The sequence below is a fragment of the Nomia melanderi genome, chromosome 11 (genome assembly GCF_051020985.1).
Source record: "Nomia melanderi isolate GNS246 chromosome 11, iyNomMela1, whole genome shotgun sequence".
Lineage (NCBI taxonomy): Eukaryota > Metazoa > Arthropoda > Insecta > Hymenoptera > Halictidae > Nomia > Nomia melanderi.
Window position 1 is genome coordinate 3,051,165 of NC_135009.1, and position 21,128 is coordinate 3,072,292.

The 21,128-nt window shown below is 30.1% G+C and overlaps 1 long non-coding RNA gene across 1 annotated transcript in view; it reads right to left on the reverse strand.

The window, feature by feature from the left end:
• Positions 1-21,128, reverse strand: part of LOC143175072 (uncharacterized) — a 498,558-nt gene that overhangs the window by 302,031 nt on the left and 175,399 nt on the right. The window lies entirely within an intron of this gene.

The following is a 21,128-nucleotide window of genomic DNA, read 5'->3' on the forward strand; positions in this document are numbered from 1 at the left end:
ATTCGAATTGCCGGCTGACTCCGGACCGCTCTTTTCGCTGCGGAAACGTGAACTTTTTTAACTCTGCCAGCCGTACACTCAAATAAGGTATACACCTTACAACTAAATGTTGGACCTTGAATTTCAGTAACAATAGGGCTACCAGTGTAAAGCAGGGTTAGGCGTTATTCAAATTCCTTCGAACAAATATTTATCTAACAAGGAAAGGTATTGAACCCGAAAATTCAAAAAATTATGAAACTTTGTGTGTAAGTAGAGTAAGTCAAGCCTAATACATTGCAATGTTTTGTGTGCTAAACTTCACTTTGAAGGGGTGAAATCACCCTTGAAAAATGATGCAAATTTTTCTCTCCCGTAGATTATCTTGAAAGGGATAAGAAATAGCGAACAAAGTTTAAACAAATAATGCATTGTTCTTTTATATCTGCAAAATTACAAAATAAAATTTGTCAAAAAGTTCAAATTATTCAAAATTTTGACTTTGAAAACGATTGATTTGAAAATTCTATTATGCAATTTTATAGACGTGAATGAACTATGAATGAACTATGTATTTTTTGTTTAATAATTTGCATTTTTTTCATGGGGTGGTCTCAACCCTTCGAAGTGCAATTCGACACAAAAAATTGCAATGTATTAGGCTCGACTTATTTTATTTACACAGAAAATTTCATCATTCTTTAGAATTTCCGGATTCGATACCTTTCCTTGTAAGATAATTTAACTGAAAAAATTATTGTTAGTGGAATACTTTGTTCGCATACATATAATCATTCATATTATTATTAAATTTAAATTGAAAAAGAGGATTGTACATGTGACTTTTCAAGTATTCACGAAATCATTGAACATGTGGTCATATCATTATTATTAAAATGTAAAAACGACATTTAATTTCATTATAGACTTTTTACGAAAATAGTTTAATAACGAAATACTAGATTTTTTTAGGTGGAAAATGTTTTACAAAAACAACTGAAACATTAAATCTGATATGAAGACGAACCTACATGGTCCCACCAGCATCCAGAATGTGCTTAAGTTTTTCAAATAAATTAATCTTCTAAATGCATTTGAATAATTCATCAATCAACCTTGGCAAAGAACTAGTATATTATCATAGAATATGTCATTATGTAATAAGTATTATTAACTAATAAGTAATGTATCCACATGTTGATAATCCCTAATCACTTTACTCTCAATGTGATCACCATAAAATAAACTCAAATATAAAAAAATCTCGTAAAAATTTTAAATATTTTTTAGTTTAGTTTGGAAAAAAGTGTGTATTAAGAAGTTGAGTGTATCGCAGTAAAATCTGATTTATAATTACTAACAATCAATAGCTTTAAGTATTATAAAGGAAGAGGAATTAATTTTATTTATCGCCCTTTTTCATAAAGCTCGTAATATTATTTCTTTTATGCGAGGAGTCAAAATTAAGTTTAAAGTTTTAAACACCGAAATAAAGTTTTATGAGGGCAATATTAAAAAAAGTACATCACCGGGAGAAGATGAATGGGGACAAAGCGTAAAGTGTTGAACAACTAAAATTTTCTTCTGTAATCTAGAATTTTACGCTTTTCTTCGCTCACCGCTACCTAGCAGAAACGTACGAAGTAGATTCATCATTTTAAGAAGTAAGATATCTTGGAATAAATTTGAACGCGGAGATTACTATGGGGGATGTTTTGACTTTCCTGTGACGTTAATCTCTATGAACAAAAAATGAAACTTCGAAGAAAAAAATTGTATTACAGCTGTTCCGACGGGGAAAGAAATAATGCTAAAACACGGGATAAAACCGGATTGACTGAAGTCAGCAAACCTGATATTGAAAATTTGTACGAAGAGTGAACACAAAAAAATATTCGATTACAAGCATTTTATCAGAAACTATATCTAGAGAAAACAGTTTCAATGAAAAAAAAAAATTCAAAAAATACTGTGTTATTTTGAATCTGTTAATAAAATCTAATTGCGATTTCGAGTAGCTTTGTATATTGTCTTTATGCTGAGGACGTGAGAGAAATGTGAACTTGGTTTATTTGTATTTTAAGCAGGTTAAGTTACTATAATAAGAATAAATCTAATAAGACAACTAAAATGATGTCACACTGTATATGAATATAAATGAAATATGTGGACATCTGTTTCCTTTGAGGCTTATTGTTTTTGAAGCCCCTGAGTCAAGCTTCTGAGGTATTAAGTATAATCTGGCTATGTGTCTAACCATTACTAATCTGTTCTACTTACTTCTCGTGAGCATAAAGGGTGCAATAAATTCGTTCTCGCTGATCCGATTTTTTGGTCGGTTCATCTGCCAACTTATATTTATATATTTATACAATATATTTACTTTACTGTTCTAAATGACGTATTTACATATTTCCTTCTCCCTTATAAAATAAATATTTAATGATCGTAAATTACATGCATATTAAAATTTCTTGTATCATCAGTTGAAAAACAAAGAATTAAATGAATACTTCAATCTATTAGAATACATTTCATTAAATTCAAACCGGAATAAAACAATTGTAACTAAATTTAAATTTAGAAAATTAATTCGTTAGAGTCATTCAACCTTATTTCAATCATACAGAATCCTACTACATACTTATAATTACGACAAATCGAAAAACGTAAAATCAATCATTTTTTATTAATATCAGGAATTTCTTTGATAACAGAGAGGAGAAAGGGATATGTAAAAGATTATATATTATACATCGAATTCAAATTAAACATCATTATTCCATTATCAATAATTATATGTTAGAGCAAACATAAACATAGAATATGCCTATTTTTCTCTTTCTTCAATAAATTATTAATGGTAAAGTAAGCGTATCGACAGTAGCTGAGAAATAAATCACAGGACAAGAGGTTAACAACAGTACATTATGTGTTTATAAACAAATGGAAGGAATTCCGGTTATAACAAATGAATAAACTGTAAATGATGGAATATCTTCCACTCTTCTTATTTCTCAATATATTTGAAAACTCCAAAAGGTAACTCTCTTCATTATTTCATTGAAATAAGATTTTTTAATTTTCCACTAGGTGTCGATTATCTCCCCATCAGAAATAGTACTATTCCTGCAGCAGAAATATTGCGTAATATTCAGCTGCATTTTTATAGCTGTTCTCTGGAAAAAACTCTTGATGCAAAATATGCGTTCAACACCTTTGTAGCGTTTGCCCTCGTAATGTGTCAAAGTATTGAGTATTGCTACACCCTGTTACAGGTAATATTTCCCTCCCATTATTTTGTAATAACATGCTAATGACGTGCCCGCACAAACGCGATCCGTTGGTTAACAACGAACATTTCTCTTTTTATTGTCTGCTCAAAGATAATGACATTCCAGAATGTAATTCACGAACGTCGGTCCTCAAGGCATGCGGCGTTTTTGCTTTCCGCGGGTTCGGGTTCAGATTGCCGGTGTTTCAGGCCTCGAAACGCTGTACAGAAAAATATTTTTCGTCAGTCATTTCTTCACGGACGGCTTGTATAGCCCGGAACGACTGACACAGGGGGAACAGGCAAATAAAAAGCAACCCCTTTGAAAGAGAAATATTTTTAATGTAACGAGATGTGAGTTTGAAAATTAATTCCCGCGTAGGCGCGCGGTGCACTTGGCCCGCCTTAATTAACAATTTAATTAAAAATGCACTCGTGAAATCATTCATTCTCTAGTGAAATCCGGAGAATTAAAAGCGGACGCTTTTGGCAGGAAACTATTATGAGAGTTCTCCCACAATGTACGGCTATTTTGATTCTCCTGTCGCGGCGCGTATCCTGCTACAGTTACTATAGAAAAAAGGTATGTAAAGCACATTCATGCCTGCACGCAACCGGCTACCGTGTACGGTCTATGTAATACGATCTGCATGTACCTAGGGAATGCACGGTACCCGAAGATTGAGATTTTCTGTTATTCACGAAGACTGGACTATTGCTCGCGACGCATACTTTCTGAATAATGAGTTCGTGCAGAAAAAGGAGTTAGGAATTCGTTTATTGCTAAGTGAGTTTCAATTCTAATTTTTGTGTTTATAATATTTGCAAAATCAAATTTGTGACATTATATAATAAATAATTGAGAATTATAGATAATGAATAGTAAATAATATATAACCATAAGTATTGAAATAATAATTTTATATAACGATATATAATAATTAATTATTGATTATTAATGGCATGTGGTTTTGACTCGTGTTATAAAAAATGATACAATTTTAGCAGAAAAATGTGAGAGTTTTGTTGTCACATTTCTATCTCCTTATAGTCCCATCAATCTACTCTGTTTAATTGAAAATAACTGTTCAGCAATATTCATTATTTTGAAAACGACATTGTAACATATCAATTGATTAACTTTTCGAATGATACCTCTGCATGGAGTTTACTCTACAAATATTGGATTTATTAATAAATTTTCAAATAAATTACAATGGCTACAAACTTTACGCTATTTTCAACGCCCGAAAAATTATTTTTCAGTTTTATAATTCTTAAAAATAAACACATAAGTTAACATGGGAATCCTTTCATACACTAAAACGATTAATGATTTTAATAATATCAAATATCATTAAATGATCTCAAAGATACAGATATAGATATTCATTTCTTTATACGAAAACAACATTTTGTATGGGATTACTTATGACAGGTAAACTTATATAAATAACTATGGGCTAATTTTACAGGGACGAAGTATTACGTGTGAGCAAGAAGCATGTTCAACTCGAGTATATATTTTTTGTCCTACAAATGAGTTCGTACTTCAGAGCGTGCAGTGAATTATAATTATGTAGGTAAATCATGCGAAATAGCTTCCTTGAAAAAATACAGCAGAGTAGCTTGCGAATTAAATAAGACCAGCTTTTAATTACCAGGGAAGGCGTAATCGTGGATTTCTTACGTTCCCACGAATAAAACGCTTTAATGAATGAACAGGTTTTAAGTGATTTTTCTTTCAACGTAATGAATCAGATAGTACACAGATTTGGAAAGTTCAAAGCAAGTAAGTATTACAATTATTTGTTGATATTATAATCATTCTTTTAACATTGTAGTAAATATCGTTCATATCAAGTGAATAATTTCTAAAAGGATGCAAATATTAACGTTTCAATATACTTCTTCTCAAATGTTATTACTTTTTCCATAAATATTACTGTTTGAGAAAGTATTTTAGGACATAAACATACGTACAGTGGAAACAGAATTTTTTCCATTAACCCTTAGATTCTGAAAACTATACAAATTTCTATTTTTATAATCAATTTCACAAAAAGTAACACAGTAAAAACGTCGTATATTAATTAAAGCTAAAACTAAAGAATTCATTAAGCTGTATAAAAGTTCTAATTTCATTTATTCAATTCTTCTATTTTATACATTATAATGCAGATGTATGACATTCGCAGTTTTGTCACAGTTTAAACGGAAAATATTAACATGGAACTATTTGTAAGAAATTAAGTAAATTTTCTAAATTCAGAAATTGTGTTACTTTGACAGCAAGAAGACTAATTTCAATCAAATATGAATCATTGGGTATAATAAAGCTAATAACAAGAATGAAAATATTGTATACAATACCTATATAATAGAGTATATGGTACATAAAAAATATCCAGAAAATCTAAATAAAAAAATTAAAGGAAATTTAATTAAAAAATCTAAATAAACTGTACCTGTTTTTACACCAAAATCTTTAATATACAGACGCTTATGTACTTAACCGTTCTCTCAATTTATAACTTTGAAAAGAACAAAAAAATTACTTATTTTAATTATTTCCAACACATTATTTACCAACACGTTGTCACACACTAATTTTAAATTAACTTTCATTTTTTTTCTGTCTCGTACGAAACCAATCTCAATCCGTATAACTCAACGAAGCAGTTCGAATGAAATAAGTTTCAGCTTTTACCGTTTCTTTCAAAAAGAAACCCGCATACCACAGCAAAATAATTATTTTTCCTATTACTTCCTGCTCGCTTCACTTAATCGTTGCGTGCACCGTAGAATTCCACTGAACGGTCAAAACGTTCGACGAAATTAAATTGCGTGCGCTAACAATTTCCTTCGGTTCTATTAAACTGCCAATAAGTTTCCACAGAGTAAAAGCCTATATCTTCCGCGGGAACGTGACTTGGTTTTCTCTATGCAATTCTTCTGCAACACAATTTTTAGCCCGCGGAGCAGCGACGCGTTTCTCCGCGTTTAATGAATCACGATAAACTCTTCCTAGACGTTGCGCCAAGGAAACCGTAGGACGGGAGAACGCCAGTTTTACTTTCCGCAATCATTTTAAAACAATTGTTTCCACAAAGCGTTGCAAACGGCGCTGTTAATTCGTCGAGAGATACGCGTATACGGCGGGAGAAAAAAAAAGAATTTAATGCAAACGTAAATTGAGGAAACTGTCGAGCAGAAGAGCACGTCGAGAGAAAAAAAAACAGTTCCATCGCAGTAAATCTCTGCGTTCTGATTGGCGAAAGCCGAACCGCGTGCAACAACGCGTATCCTTAATATAATTAAACTTTTCATTGTAAATTAAGCTTGGGGGGGAAAAGTTGAAAAATATACCGCGTGTGTTTCGAGGGACACGAAATTGTTTCGAAATGAAAGGTATACAATTATATTTGTTTTATATTTGCATTATTGAATGTAATATTAAACTGCACGAAAAGTGGGATGATAAATTCGCAATAATGAAGTTTGTTTGGACAAAATTGAAGTTGTAGGTAAATTTATTCGACTGACCTGCCTTCGCGTCGTATATTTATTTGTCGTGTTTATATGTACAGGAAAACAGGAATATGAATTACAGGAAAAATAAAAAATGTTTATTTCACGAAACACGGAATTTGGGAACACGAAATTTAAACAATACAGTAGTCAAGCAACTAATTATATATGTTTTATCCCTGATTCAACGTCGAACGCGGTACGTTCCTTTTTTTGCGTGATTTTTTACGAATTTTGTATGAAGTCTTCATACTTTTTATCCCATTTATGGCAATTTATTAATTAATCTTTTACATTACGATTTATTTAGTCTCGAATGTTTATACTTATGTTACTTAATTCTATCTCAACATTGCGGATACTATATAAGTACTATTATAAAGAAAAGTGAAATATTAAACATTCAATTAAATTTCCTTACAAAAATAAAAAAAAATTATTTTGGTACGATACAACAGATTTATAAAATGAATTATAAAATAATGTTTCACGTGGAGGGCACGCGCGAGTGAGACTTTTCATTTTCAGTTAGGGGGTTAAAATAAGTACTTGCAAACCGTAACAATATGGAATATATTTGTACAAGTTCGATGAAAATTTTTCATAGATAAAAATATTCAGTTTCACAAAGAGTGTAAATTAATACAATATATATTTCCATGTATAATTTAGTTAAGACAAATGAAATTAGCAGTGTCCACAAAATATTTCTGCAAAATAATAATAATAATAATAATAATAATAAGAAGAAGAAGAAGAAGAAGAAGAAGAAGAAGAATAATAATATATCATATATTTATGGGAAAATACAATATTTATTTTCCATGAACAGACATATTAACACTTACAACTGTAACATATAGCAAAGGTATTAGTACCATTTGTATCAATTACACTAAACTAAACGTGAATACTGAATTAATTATAAGTTACTTTAATTATAATTTAAATTGTTGCTTACAGAAATATATCAGTATAACTGATTATTGTTTTACAAACAAAAGTATTTAATGCGAGTATAAGGTAGAAAGTATTTGCAAAATAGAATTGAAGTATTTCGAAAGAAAAGGTTCAAAATACGATATTTCCTGAATTTTTATTCTCAAATATTAAATTTTTAACAATATATTAATTCGCAAAGGTGAAAATCACTAATTTAGAATGTATTTTTATATTTCGTTGCAATGTAATTACTGTTCGTTGACGATAAGCATAAGCCCCATCAAAGAACAATGGCTGTTTGACCTGTCATATGATCGACCGTGCATTGATCTATTGTGTCTCAATCAGGAACACCGTTGCTTGTATACAATAAACCTGAATGTAAAGCTTGTATATATTAATACATAATTCATCTTCCATGTAAAACGTTATATTATACCATGTCTTATACTAGTTTAATGTTTCATTTTACTTCTTTTTTCAATGAATAAACAGTCTATAATTAACAGTACAATAATTTATAAGTTTTAATTCTTCGTTTTTAACCTTCGTTTTTAACCTTCTTGCAACTGATCGAGAAAGATAACATGTTACGTGATATAATAAAATATACTAACGTGCAGAAAAGATTAGACATTATAGAATCAAAGAGGAAATTAATTAGATGATACATACATGCCAATTAATGTTATCATAATTTTGTAGAGAAATATTCTTTTATGTTTCCAACTTTAATCCTCAAAGAGTAGACGTTTTCGACGATCAGGTGGGTACTGATGCTTAAAACAGATCAAATTCTTACTTATCAACGTTTTTAGATTGTTAGAAATTCGATTTATGAATTTGTTGAATGAGAGTTCGATGTTCACCATAAATTTGGTTTGCTAATGTGTTATGTTTTATTATATGTCGATACAACGTGATATTATGTTGTACGTTGTTATTTGTACTTTTTAAACAATTTCTGTTCACGTATATTCCCTGATTAAATAATCCTTAAAAAATAAACTTAAAGTAGCTATAAAAAGATGAAAATGTATGCGAAATATTTTTAAATCAGGATTACAAATGAACCTAGACGGCATTACTCTCAGGTTAACTATAAAATTTGAAATTCGTTAAACTGACGAATTCATAACTCTTTTTTCAAAATGTAACACACGTGAAGACGTGAAGAAGAATCTTTGACTTTTGCTTTTGTTTCATTTGTTTCTTAGCAACTTGATTTACATTGTTCTTTTAGAATAAATCTTGAACTCCTAAAGGAAGTCTTCTGAGATGGATACATAGTATGAATGAATGTAAAGAAAGAAAAATAAACATAATAATTATTCATGGAACAAAATTGTAATTTACAAATTGTAAAATTTTAAGAAACGTATTTCATTTAAAACGTTCTACTATCAAGGAAGTGAATTTCATGATAAAGCGTCTTATATCAGGAAATATCTTCTAATCAAATTAGCATAATTATAGCGAAACACGGTTACCATTCCATTCTATTCTAACATGCCAGTATTCTATAAGCTGCTTGAAGCAGGATACGACCATTTCTGGTGTATAACAAAAGGGAGCTTAAAGTTTAATCGCGTTGCTCATAGAGCACTGTCTAATATGCTGTAGAACCAGAATTAATGTCACTTGATTAATTGTGCTTACTTAGAAGGCAGAAACCAATTTCAGATATTCACTGTTTCAAACAGTATTTGGAGAATTATTACAATTTAATTACTATTTATTTAATGATAATAATAATTGTTAAACATTATTTTAATAATACACGTGCAACTCTTTCAGTTTGTAGGGAATCGATTTATAATAAATTACATGTTAATAAGGATACTTTCATTATTGTTTATGAATATGAATATTATCATTAGAAGAATAAATTACTTATTTATACATCAATTAAACATACCAGTTACTGCATGATTTAAAATACTGTGCTCTGATAACCAATATTTTTAATTTAAGTGAAGACATTTTTTTAAATTATACTCATATAACATGATAATGTACTTTGTATGTAGAGTATAACAGATCAGATTAACTATGTACATGAAGGATAGAGTCGTAACCTATTATTTTCTTATTCTGAATATTATATAACAATACAAAAAAATAGTTACAAAAGACAACGCACAGAGAAATTAAATTCAACGTATCATTTATTCTTTTTTAAATAATATTATTAAATCTCTGCAATTCAAATAACATGTTAGTTATTATAATTTTTATTAAAGTGTTTTTATTATGGAAAAGATCACGAACGCGAGCTAACGTATTTTCATAAAACTCGGTTTTAAAACAAACAAAAGTTCCTGCTATTCAAATTCCACAATTTCTTATATGTATTATTTTTATCTAAATTTAACACTTTATTTATATACCAGTGATTATCTAGTGACCTTTCGAAGATCCATGATTAACAGCTGAAGATTTTTTTAAAAAGTCCGCTATGGCAACAGCAATTGTTATTGTGAATCAGTAAATCATCTCGTTTGACACGATCTGAGATTATGATTTTCCTTGAGATTATGATGTAAAAGAAAATAATGAAACTCCGTTTTGATACAGAATAGTGATTGAGAAGCCTACTAATAGACTTTCAGCAAACAAAATATTAATACTGAAAAATTAACACTAAACTTACCGAGAAGTTAAATTAACTTTTTGAAATTTCTCTATAGAAACTCCAAAAGTGCATCTATCAAAGCTTTAATTGATTTATATTTCAGTTTGCGTCCTATTCAATTAATTTCTTTCATAATTTCTTAAAGAAACATTTGTTATCCTGTTAATAATTGCAAAAAGAAGACATTAGGAATAGGTCATTTTAACCCATTTGGTAGTTTTAGTGTTAAATAACAAATAAGTATGTATTGAATGTGCATAGTTTTTTAGAATCTGTTCGAGGAATCAAGTACTGCTGCTTAGAATATAATTTTCTTTTGAAGATTTAGGCATAAGCAGAGCTATATAGATAGTTACATACATCTACATATTACATAGAGCAGACCAAGCTGCCATGAAATGCGAGACAATCGTCTTCTACGTGTACTATAGTTGCGGCTAGACACAATTCCATTACTTAGCGCGGGCCATATCGCTGCATTTGCAAAAGCTCCATGATTAGCTGCGCAACGCAATCCTAACGCTTCATGAATTTCATATCAGAGATATTACTTCATACTAATGGCTCACAGAATGGAAGCAAATTTTCAGTAGTAGTTTTCATTTATCAATACTAATGTACAGAGTGAAGGGTACAGGATCGATATCTCTTTATTTCACAAAATAATGAAGACAAAAATTAAATAATAAAAAAAATGATTTAGCCATATTACTTAATTACATAATCGGTTTTCTACCATATCATACATGTAGAAAATTATATATGTTTATTACATGCAATTATAAGTTAATTCTTTCCACTTGAGAGGCAACTATCAGTCAACATGCAGTTCGATACATCAACATAAAAGACTTTGACATTCAATATTAAATTCAATATAACGTGTTATAAATGAAATATGAAGTACGATAGTTATGTTCCTCAATTTACATAATTTCCCTGTATTTTAGTTGTAGTTAATGTGATCAATATTGCTTTGTAACACGACGAATGTTTACAATAGTAAACAAGCTTTTGAGTGGAAACCGATAATATTGAAATTAATATTGTTGATATGGTAATCCCAAAATTTATTGTTAACACTAAAACTACCAGACAGGTCAATATAACCCATCCCTGATATCTACATTTGGCAATTATTAAAAAGATAACAGATTTTTCTCTGAGAAATTATTAAAGCACTTGATTTAGCAATACGAAAACTGAATAAAAATCAATTAAAGTCTCGATAGATGCACTTTTGAAGTTTCTATAAAGTAATTTCAAAAAATCAATTTAACTACTCGGTAGCTTTAGTGTTAATGCAGATAAAACTATAAAATTAATGATTTCTATATTTTTCAGTCTTTCTTTTAGAGTCAAGAATTATTATTTCATGTAATAATTTTATATTTTTCTTACTGAAAGCATGTTTGGTTCGTTTAATAGTCGTCGTGAGGTATAATCCTGAGAAGAAAATCTCTTGTCAAAGAGAACGTATACGACTAATGGATGCGGTGTCTCTTCTTCCGGTTCGCGTGTCAATGGGAGTGTTTTATTGTCCTTCCTCCTGTGGGTGGTCTAGCTTTGTAATGGTACCAAGTCGCAAAACTTCTCTTGTTTGTTTCGTTCTGTTTCTCGTGGCTGCATCTTGTGTATTCGCCATTAAAGGACTTTTTAACCGCAATTTTTCTATATATTTAACATTAAACCTACTCAGCAATTAAATTGACTTTTTGAAATTTCTCTATAGAAACTTCAATATAGAAACTGTATATAAACTTCAATATTCATAGCAAGAGTGCATTCATCGAGACTTTAATTGATTTATAACTTATCATATTGACCCGTTTGGTAGTTTTAGTGCTAAGACTAGTTAACAAACTGTTACCCAGTATAAGTCATTCAATTAGCTTTGTTTATATTACTTATAGTTTAATACTGAGAGGATGAGAAAAGTCGTAGAAAATGAATTTTATAATAAAGACAGGTTTATTTTCCAACAATGGTTAATTGTTTTCAGAAATGTGTATTTTCTTTTTTTAAATATATCAATCTTTTTGAATATTTTGTGTATAAATGTATTAAAATAAAGTGTTCAAGAAACGATTATATTCTATACGAATAATATACTTCAAGTTCTATAACTGTTATCTTGGTGAGTGCATAATTTTTACAAATTATTGACTAGATCAAAATGTAATATGATAGAAGGAAGCCATGTATTACTTCCAATGTCAGAAAATAAACTTTACTTTTATTAACAATCTTGATGGCTACGTGTTGTTATTGACATCTTTTTCCAAAATTCCGGAAAATGAAAGAATTACTACATGTTAAACCAACAAAAATATTTAATTTAAACGAAAAGATTAACTTACTACAATTTTTTAATGTTCCTTTAACAGATGAAAATAAAATGTAAAATTTGTCTTTTGGCAATTATTTTCATGGAAGAAAATTTGATATAAGAACAAAATGTAAGAAGAATGCTTCTCATTAAGCAAGTGAAATGTTATTTATTTGAACGTAAATTATACAAATAAAATAATGTATCCACAAATGTTTATCTTTTAGCACACTGTTGATCGGAAATTTTACGCAGAAACCATCTCATGTCACCAGTTATTATTCCGTAAATAAATATGAAAGTGAAATAGTCTAAATAAACTTCAGTATACTTTATTTGTATATAACGAATTGAAATGAAACTTTGGACATATCTTCCATATAACTTTAAATATTTTGCTTTTGAAATATTCTATATTGCCCTGCGTTTCAAATATTGAAATGGTTAATGCAAATGCAAGCACGAGTTAACTTGTGACTGGTCAACAATCTGTTAAAACACATATCCTTCCTCCTTCAAGTGTTCCACTTTACTATCCGAGTTTAATGTGAACGATTGGATCTCGTTTATACTCACAAACATGATTGAACACATACAAAAAGGGTAAAAGTACATCCGAAAACCGTTTAATCTCTGATTGATTCGTAACACGCTCACTTTAGTCTTTTCAAATCGATTTTCTGAAAAGCCATTAATCCGACCTGGCTTATCTCGAAATTAATTCGGATAATCGGCGATCTGCAGCAGTTGAAAGTTTAAAAACATTGAATCCATAATAAAACGACAGAAAGGTCGCAAAAAATTATATTTGTCCTGTTTGTAACCAGATACCAGGAGCAAGAAAGGGGTGAACAGTGTAATAATCCACGATATCGTACTGTTGACAAGTATTTCAAGGGTTCCTTCGCCGCTGTTGGACATATGCAACTATTTTCTGTGTATTCCAGCGACTCCCGAAACTCAAGGGTAAAAGGAGAAACCGGGACAATCGTCTCCTTGGCGCAACAAAAGCGAGGCGGGTCGGAAATGTACTGGCCGATACGAGCGGCGCAATAGCCGTTGCGGAACCGCGGAGTGCCGTGGAATTCGCACTAATGCCATTCAGTTTCCTTGCCTGATACCGTGCTGTCCCGCGCAACTAACAGTCACAGTGCTGTGTCCGTTCCACCATCGGTCATTTTCTGCATGCAATATGCTTTTCAGAGTGCGCCCGAAAATCCCTTAAAATATTTCCTGCTTTCGACATGTGCGGATATCATCGGCCAGACAATTCAAGTTCCTATAAATCAAATAGAAAAACGAGCGCCGCGTGTTAGCTCGACGTAAATATTATGCCTTCCATTGTTTTCGCTTTTATAGTAGCTTTTCTTCGTAATACAGACATTTACGGTGTATAGAATCGCGTGAAATAACTTGGTCCATTTCAATATCTTGGTTGTTTCAACCGATACAAGAAAATGTTACAGAAGTTGTTATTTAAAGAAGGGTTTAAGAAACTACAGAATATGGTATAAATGTTATTCTTGCAAGCGGAGGCGTACAGAAGATATAGTGGTCACCTTCGTTTTTTTAAATGGAATGTCCAATTTTTTATGCTCTATTTCGATAGATTGGCGTATTCTGAGTATGAAAGTACTAATGTGCATTTGTCCTAAAATTTATCGTTGCTGAGATATTTGACTTTTTCCATAAAGCGTGTTTGAAATGTTGGCCATTGCAGCGATGCAACATTGTAGTCTTTCAACTGCTACGTCTCTTACACGTTTTATTGTTGGAGCGTCTATTGTAGCACACGCTACAATAATTCGTTGCTTCATATCTAGCGGAGTCGTCGATGCATTTGGATGCACAATATTTTTCAATTATCCCCACAAGGAAAGATATAGGAGTGTTAAATTTTTTTATAATGAATGTTTGTACAAATGTACTTCTCACCGTTCAGTGTGTTGGATATCCATCGCTGATACCACGACATTTCGAACATGCTTCATGAAAAAAGTCAAATATCTTAGCAACGGCAAATTTTAGGACAAATGTACCTTAGTAAAACGAAACATATTATTTTTTCCAAAAACTGCCTAAATGAGATATATTATAGGAATAGGCATCCTGCATTAATTTGAAATCATTTTGAAATAAGTTGCATCATTTTAAGTTCTTGTAGGGTCTACCTACATCTTATCTGGATCATCTTTTCCGGAATGTTGTATTTTCATATAAAATTAATAACGTATGCATCCTAATTAATAGGAAACCAATAGAATATAAACATAATTTTCTCCAATGCCAATCAATGATGATTTGCTTACACGTGAAATCTATAAAACAAAACAGGCACTTGGATGTTATATACGTATAAATATCAAATATAGAAAAATGCTCATAAATAACACATGAAATTCAATGAACAAAAACATTAGTTACAAATGTTTTGTAAATGACAATTTACAAATGATCAAAAAATTAAGCTCATTTATCTATCTCGTAATCTTCGATATTCAAAATGACTGTACTTAAAAACATTTTATTTGATAACACATAGAATAACTTTTCCTATAGATGCACAGAATGAATGGTATAAATATATACATGATATATTCGATACATTATACAGTAGAATTATGAAAGCATCATACTTTGCGGATTTGTTTACCGAGCCTTCGTTACCCTCACGGGAATAGTCATTTTTATTCATTGAAAAAAGGGACGAAAACCCAACCTCTGAGAATTCTACGTCCCCGAAGAACTGGTGATAAATGCTACCATCACTCACATGAAATAGCCGATGCAAGATATTCTCCCAGGTCCTTTTAGCGCAGCAAGAAAAACAGAAACATTTACAGGAGCATTCATCGTTCTATCTTCACTGCGAATAGAAATCCTGGTAGCTGGGATATACATTTGAGTTGTTATCTAAGATCTCACCTTTGGGATTCGATTTTGAAACTTGGATAAAATTAGGTAGATGGATCATTGGTAACCACCTTGCGGATTTTTCTGAAATGTAATACGTGTAATTTCCAAATCGTACGTAGCAAAGGAAAATTAAAGATTTCAATTCAAATTATGTATACATTTATACGTAATAACATGTAATGCGATTAGGAAATTATACAGTGTTTTTATTTACAAAATATTATATTTAATCTTACAAATATGTGCTTTTACGAAATTATATATTTTCTTAAGCGGTCGCTCAAATAAACATATTATATTTTAAAGATATACATTATGTAATAAATTAAATATCATTAATAATAAGAATTTGTTTACTTTTTGTGAAATATTCAATGTGTGTTAGGAAGAAATGTTGTACAACTAGCAATGTAATTACATAGTTTCAAAGCTATTTTCATTAACTTTGAAACAACCAAACGTCTAATAGCGATGTCGGAGCTAAAATTCTTGTAACACATAGTTTGGAACTTGTTCCTTTATGAAATTATATCTTAGAGAACTAACGAGCTGGCTGTGGATAAGATAGAAATATATTCAATGCCAAAATTTTGATAAATACAATTTGTAAGTGTTTTTTTATGAATGTTCACTTAACTAACTGTTGTAACTTTTACTAGTGTTCATAATATACAGGATATAATCCTTAATGTTAATTCCTCCATATTTCTCTCTAGATTAGCCGACAAAAGTCGAAAAGCATTAATTCTAAGTTATGAAATAATCTTTTATAATAATACCAATGTGAAATACTTATCTTATTATTGTATATATTAACAGTCCATTATATAATTATTATTATATAACTCTAAATTTTATTTTCAGAGATCTATACACATATCTGACGCTATTACTTTGTTAAACATAAAATAGGATATTTAAAAAGTTACAATCAATGCAGTTACGCCAAAACAGTAATTTTTATCGTGTTATGTATCATAACATTAAAAGTTGAATCAGAAAAATGCAATAAAACATAGATTACCTCTGTATTTTATAACTTAAAATAAATCAGAGAAAGAAATTTAACGCGACAATACGTGTTTTCATGTTTTATGGATTCTTCTTCTTTGACATTTTGCCAAGATTAAAAAAAAGTGTGGAGAAAAAATGTATGCGAAAAGTGGCTATTCACGTTCGCTGATTCTTTTCCTGGTTTGAATACCATGTATCGGGCGCAGTATCGATATCGAAGGGACTTTAGGTGCCAACTAGCTTCCCGAATTACCATTTAAACGGATTCAAATTGTTCCACAGTTTCCGTTGTTCATAGTTGGACTATGCTTTCACGGATTATAGGCTGACAAGGTCTATGTTGTTCCTCTCGAATTTAATGGAAATCTACGCCGCTAACCTCGAAGGGAATAATTCTATCTAACTATGATTTTTATGGAGATTAGAATTTAAATTATTACATGGCAACAATAGCAATACTTGAATATCAGAATCTTTCAGAGTGCAAGACATCTGTCAATATTTTATTTTTCAAAAGGGAAAGGAATTTAATTTCTATGAATGCAATTTACTTATTTCTTCTTCTGAAAATATTTTTAAATAATGCATAACTGATTGATTGTTAAATATTTTCGTTTCCTAAAAATGAAACAGTTCTATATTTTCTCAAATTTTATAATTACTTTCTTGTTTTGCAAAAAAATTTTTTCTATGTATTATTGACAATGTAACATTTTATAATATATTTTTGGAAGAAAAGAAATTCCAAGTGTTTTTACAATTTTGTTACTTTATTATATTCTTCTATTTCATCTAAAAAATTCAAAATATCAGAAAAGAATTATTTATTCTTTATCTCTTTCAGTTAAGATATTATTTTGAATAAAACACGCCGTGCCCGACTGCTCAGAAAGAGGAATTCTCACGGCAAGGGATTAATTTAGATTTTAAATTTTAACAATTCAATTTTGTAACATTTGGAGATATGACGCTGATATAGCAGTGCAGATGATAAACCGTTGCGTTCGTTGGACTATCAAAATGGACGGCCAGGGGACAATTAGAAAGTTCCGGTAGCGGCAATATTGTTAAAACTTTGTAATTGCGTTTAATTACCAGTGTGGCCATTGGTATGAGAGACCAGCAGAAAATTCACTTTCTGATGGTAATATATGAATATCATATTAACAGATATTGTGTTCAGTGATGGATTAGTTGGCGAGTTTCAATAACGAATATCTTTTAAAACATTTTTATAACCTAACACTGCAGACATCAAAATGGTTTTACATTAATATGTAAATAGTATAGTTACTTGATAGTAACGATATTATTCCTTAATAGCAGGCAATAATGAATATAATAATACAAATAATTGTGTTATATTGGTCAAAAAGTCACGACATATTTCTAAATTAAGTTTAACTGTAATATTTATTCTTATGTTATAACATAAACGCCATATTAACACTAGACTGACGGGACGAGTCACTTTGACTCATATTGTATTTTACAAACATTATTTGGTGAGTATCTTAAGCTTCTAATTTCGAAGACCTACATGAACGAATATCAATTGTTTTAAAAACAATAGAACAAACTGTACAGTGAATGACCGTAAATATAGTATTAAAAAGTAAATAAATAAAACAGTTTGGCCAAACTTATACATTATTACACTGGAACTATTTAGAAATCGAACTGCATTTAATACGGTAAACAAAGAATTTATACTTTCTTAAATATCAAGAAAAATCTGTTTTAAAAGGGGCTGCAATAATAATATTTAGAAGTAAATAATTTTTGCACTTGTTGATAGTATTACTTCAAAGGAGAAAATAATCTGCCAGAATAATGCAGAGAAGTGTTAATGACTACAATCTATTTACTACTTAGAATACAAAAGGTATATACGTGGAACAAAAATTTCATTATTTTTAAAGTCGTATATGTCGTCTTCCCTTTAACTCGAAGTGAAAGAATTGAGATAGAAATATTCGCTACGTGTTTGACTTAGTATTAAATGAAAAACAGAAAGCTTAAAGGATAACCTGGTAAAAAACTATAGGTTTGCAAAAATATTTGCAACCCGGAGATAAAGTTGCTGTTCAAGCATTATTTTTATTCTCATAATTGTATAACAAAAAATAGCGGATTTTAAGATTAAGTAAAATTATTTTTATACTAATATAAAAAAAATTCAAATTTTAAGCGTGTTTAAATTCAATATATTACATTGATGTCGATTAGCTATACTTTCCAAATATTTATATAAATTTGCGTCGTATATAGAGAATATCTATAACAATCAATGTGTTAATAACAATATTTTTGTTGGTATCGCTGACAGATATAACGCTTTCAGTAACAGCGCTGATTATAGTCGACATCGCATAACGAGGTTTGGATACCAGCACTTCTTTTATCACTGTATCGTAAAATAGAAAAAAAATCATTTATCACTATAAAAAGACTAGAAAACTAGCAGTAGAATTAGAAAAGTTTTAAGTGTACAATATAAGGTAATTTTTTCAATCTTCTCATCTTGTTAACTTGTTAACGGTGGAATTTAATTTAAAAAATATCTTGTAATGTTCACAATGAAATGAAACAATGAAACGTATACTCATCTAACACAGGGCAAATGCACCTATAATATATTCTAACGATAAACTAAAGCAAAACGAAGGAGAATTACATGTTTATCTGAAAAAATAAATAATTCATCGTTGAAAGAATTAATATCATTTTGATTTTAACATGCCGTGCATATTCGATGAACGCAGTTAACTGTTTAAAGATTTACACAAGAAACTTATTTGCGGCGAAGTGAGCGGAAGGGTTAAAATCACAGAAATCGACCTGACAGAATAACCAACTTCGCTGTTCATAGTCAACCCTTATCCTGCATCTCGAAAAAAATATGTAAAGGCAAAGGCGACGAGTAACGATGCGTTCGCGGAAGGGAAGATGTTCGAAATTTTCTTCGCTGCTCCGGCAAATCCCGTAAATTTCAGAAGCTATTAAGTTTATCGGGACGGGTATGAAGCTTCTAAGTTTTATAAATGGCGCGCGACCGCCGCAGACCTCGGTGCAATCTACGAAAAGCGCTCGTCCTTCAATTCACTTAATTTTGCCGGTACGTAGCGAACGGGTGAGCAAGTGGGCCGCTGCCTTTGCTTGGACGCGATCGATCGGTATATCGTAATAGAAAACGATTCATCCGACTTATCGTCATCCCGGACTATCTACGATCGCTGTCCACTGTATGTGGTTCCGTTGTGTATTGAAATCGTTCTGACAATGGAACCATCTAAATGACTAGTATTCTTGTTCCGCGATTGTGAACGTAGCTTTAGATGATTGGTCGTTTAATTTGGATGTTTTTTACGGTTTATACGTCATAATGAAACTTTTGGCGTGTTTTTGACTATTCAATAATTCAGATAATAATTCAAGGGTGCAGTTTATTGTTTGTAAAGTGATATATGAGTAGTTAAATATAATTGTGGTCTGACTGCTTCTTATGAGTTGTTAAGGAAAAAAAGCTTTGTCAAAATACTCTTGGATTAATTAAATACTAATATATCAATTATTAATATTCATGATTAGTAATAATTAATAAGGTTGTAATATTAGTATGTAACTAATTCAAGAGCATTTCACTAAAGTTGTTTTTCTCAAGAACTCAGAGATAGGAATTAGAGCATTATTGTTTGAACCTCTCATATACTGGATCATTCCATAAGTAATGTAGTTTTTTTTCATATTCCTTTTCTTTTAAAGAAATTAGATACATAAAACTTTATCAAATCTAATTGTAATGTATAGATACGATAATCTATGGATAATGAAGGAAAATATATTTTAAATTGAAGAAAGTTTCGTCCATCATAATTTTTTAAAATTAAAGAAATATATAAATACCGAATTATTTATAGAATGATTCAATAAAGTTGACTGAATAAAGTGTATAAGAAATGAATTTTTATAAATTTGTCTGTAAACGGATCAATTTATTCAGTGACTTAATTTGACCGCAATAATGTATTGTTTAATTGTGCTCTTAATGAATAAGTAAATTCGTATAAAATATTTAAAAAAGTATATTTAGACGTTGCCATGGATTACAAGATTAAATTCGAAATAACGAATTTTCAACATAACAGCTTGCATAATAAGTGGATACTTTATTTCTATTATATTAATATGCCTCTCGTGGTTTGCTTATACATTTTACAATACGAACTATATACTATAATTTGAATTACAAGTAAGTACATATGTATATGATTATGTTATACATTTGAACAGAAAATAATATTTATGAGTAACAAAAAAACTTGACAGATATTTATATTAATAAAAAAAACTCACAAACTGAATCTAGAAAAATAATTTCGACATATTGCAAAAATCATGTTAGTTTACTTAATAAATTTATAGAGAACTTCACTATAAGAATTTTTAAGATGTATACAATTTTCCAATAAATTTAGGGATATTATTTACAAACTTATAATTTTCAA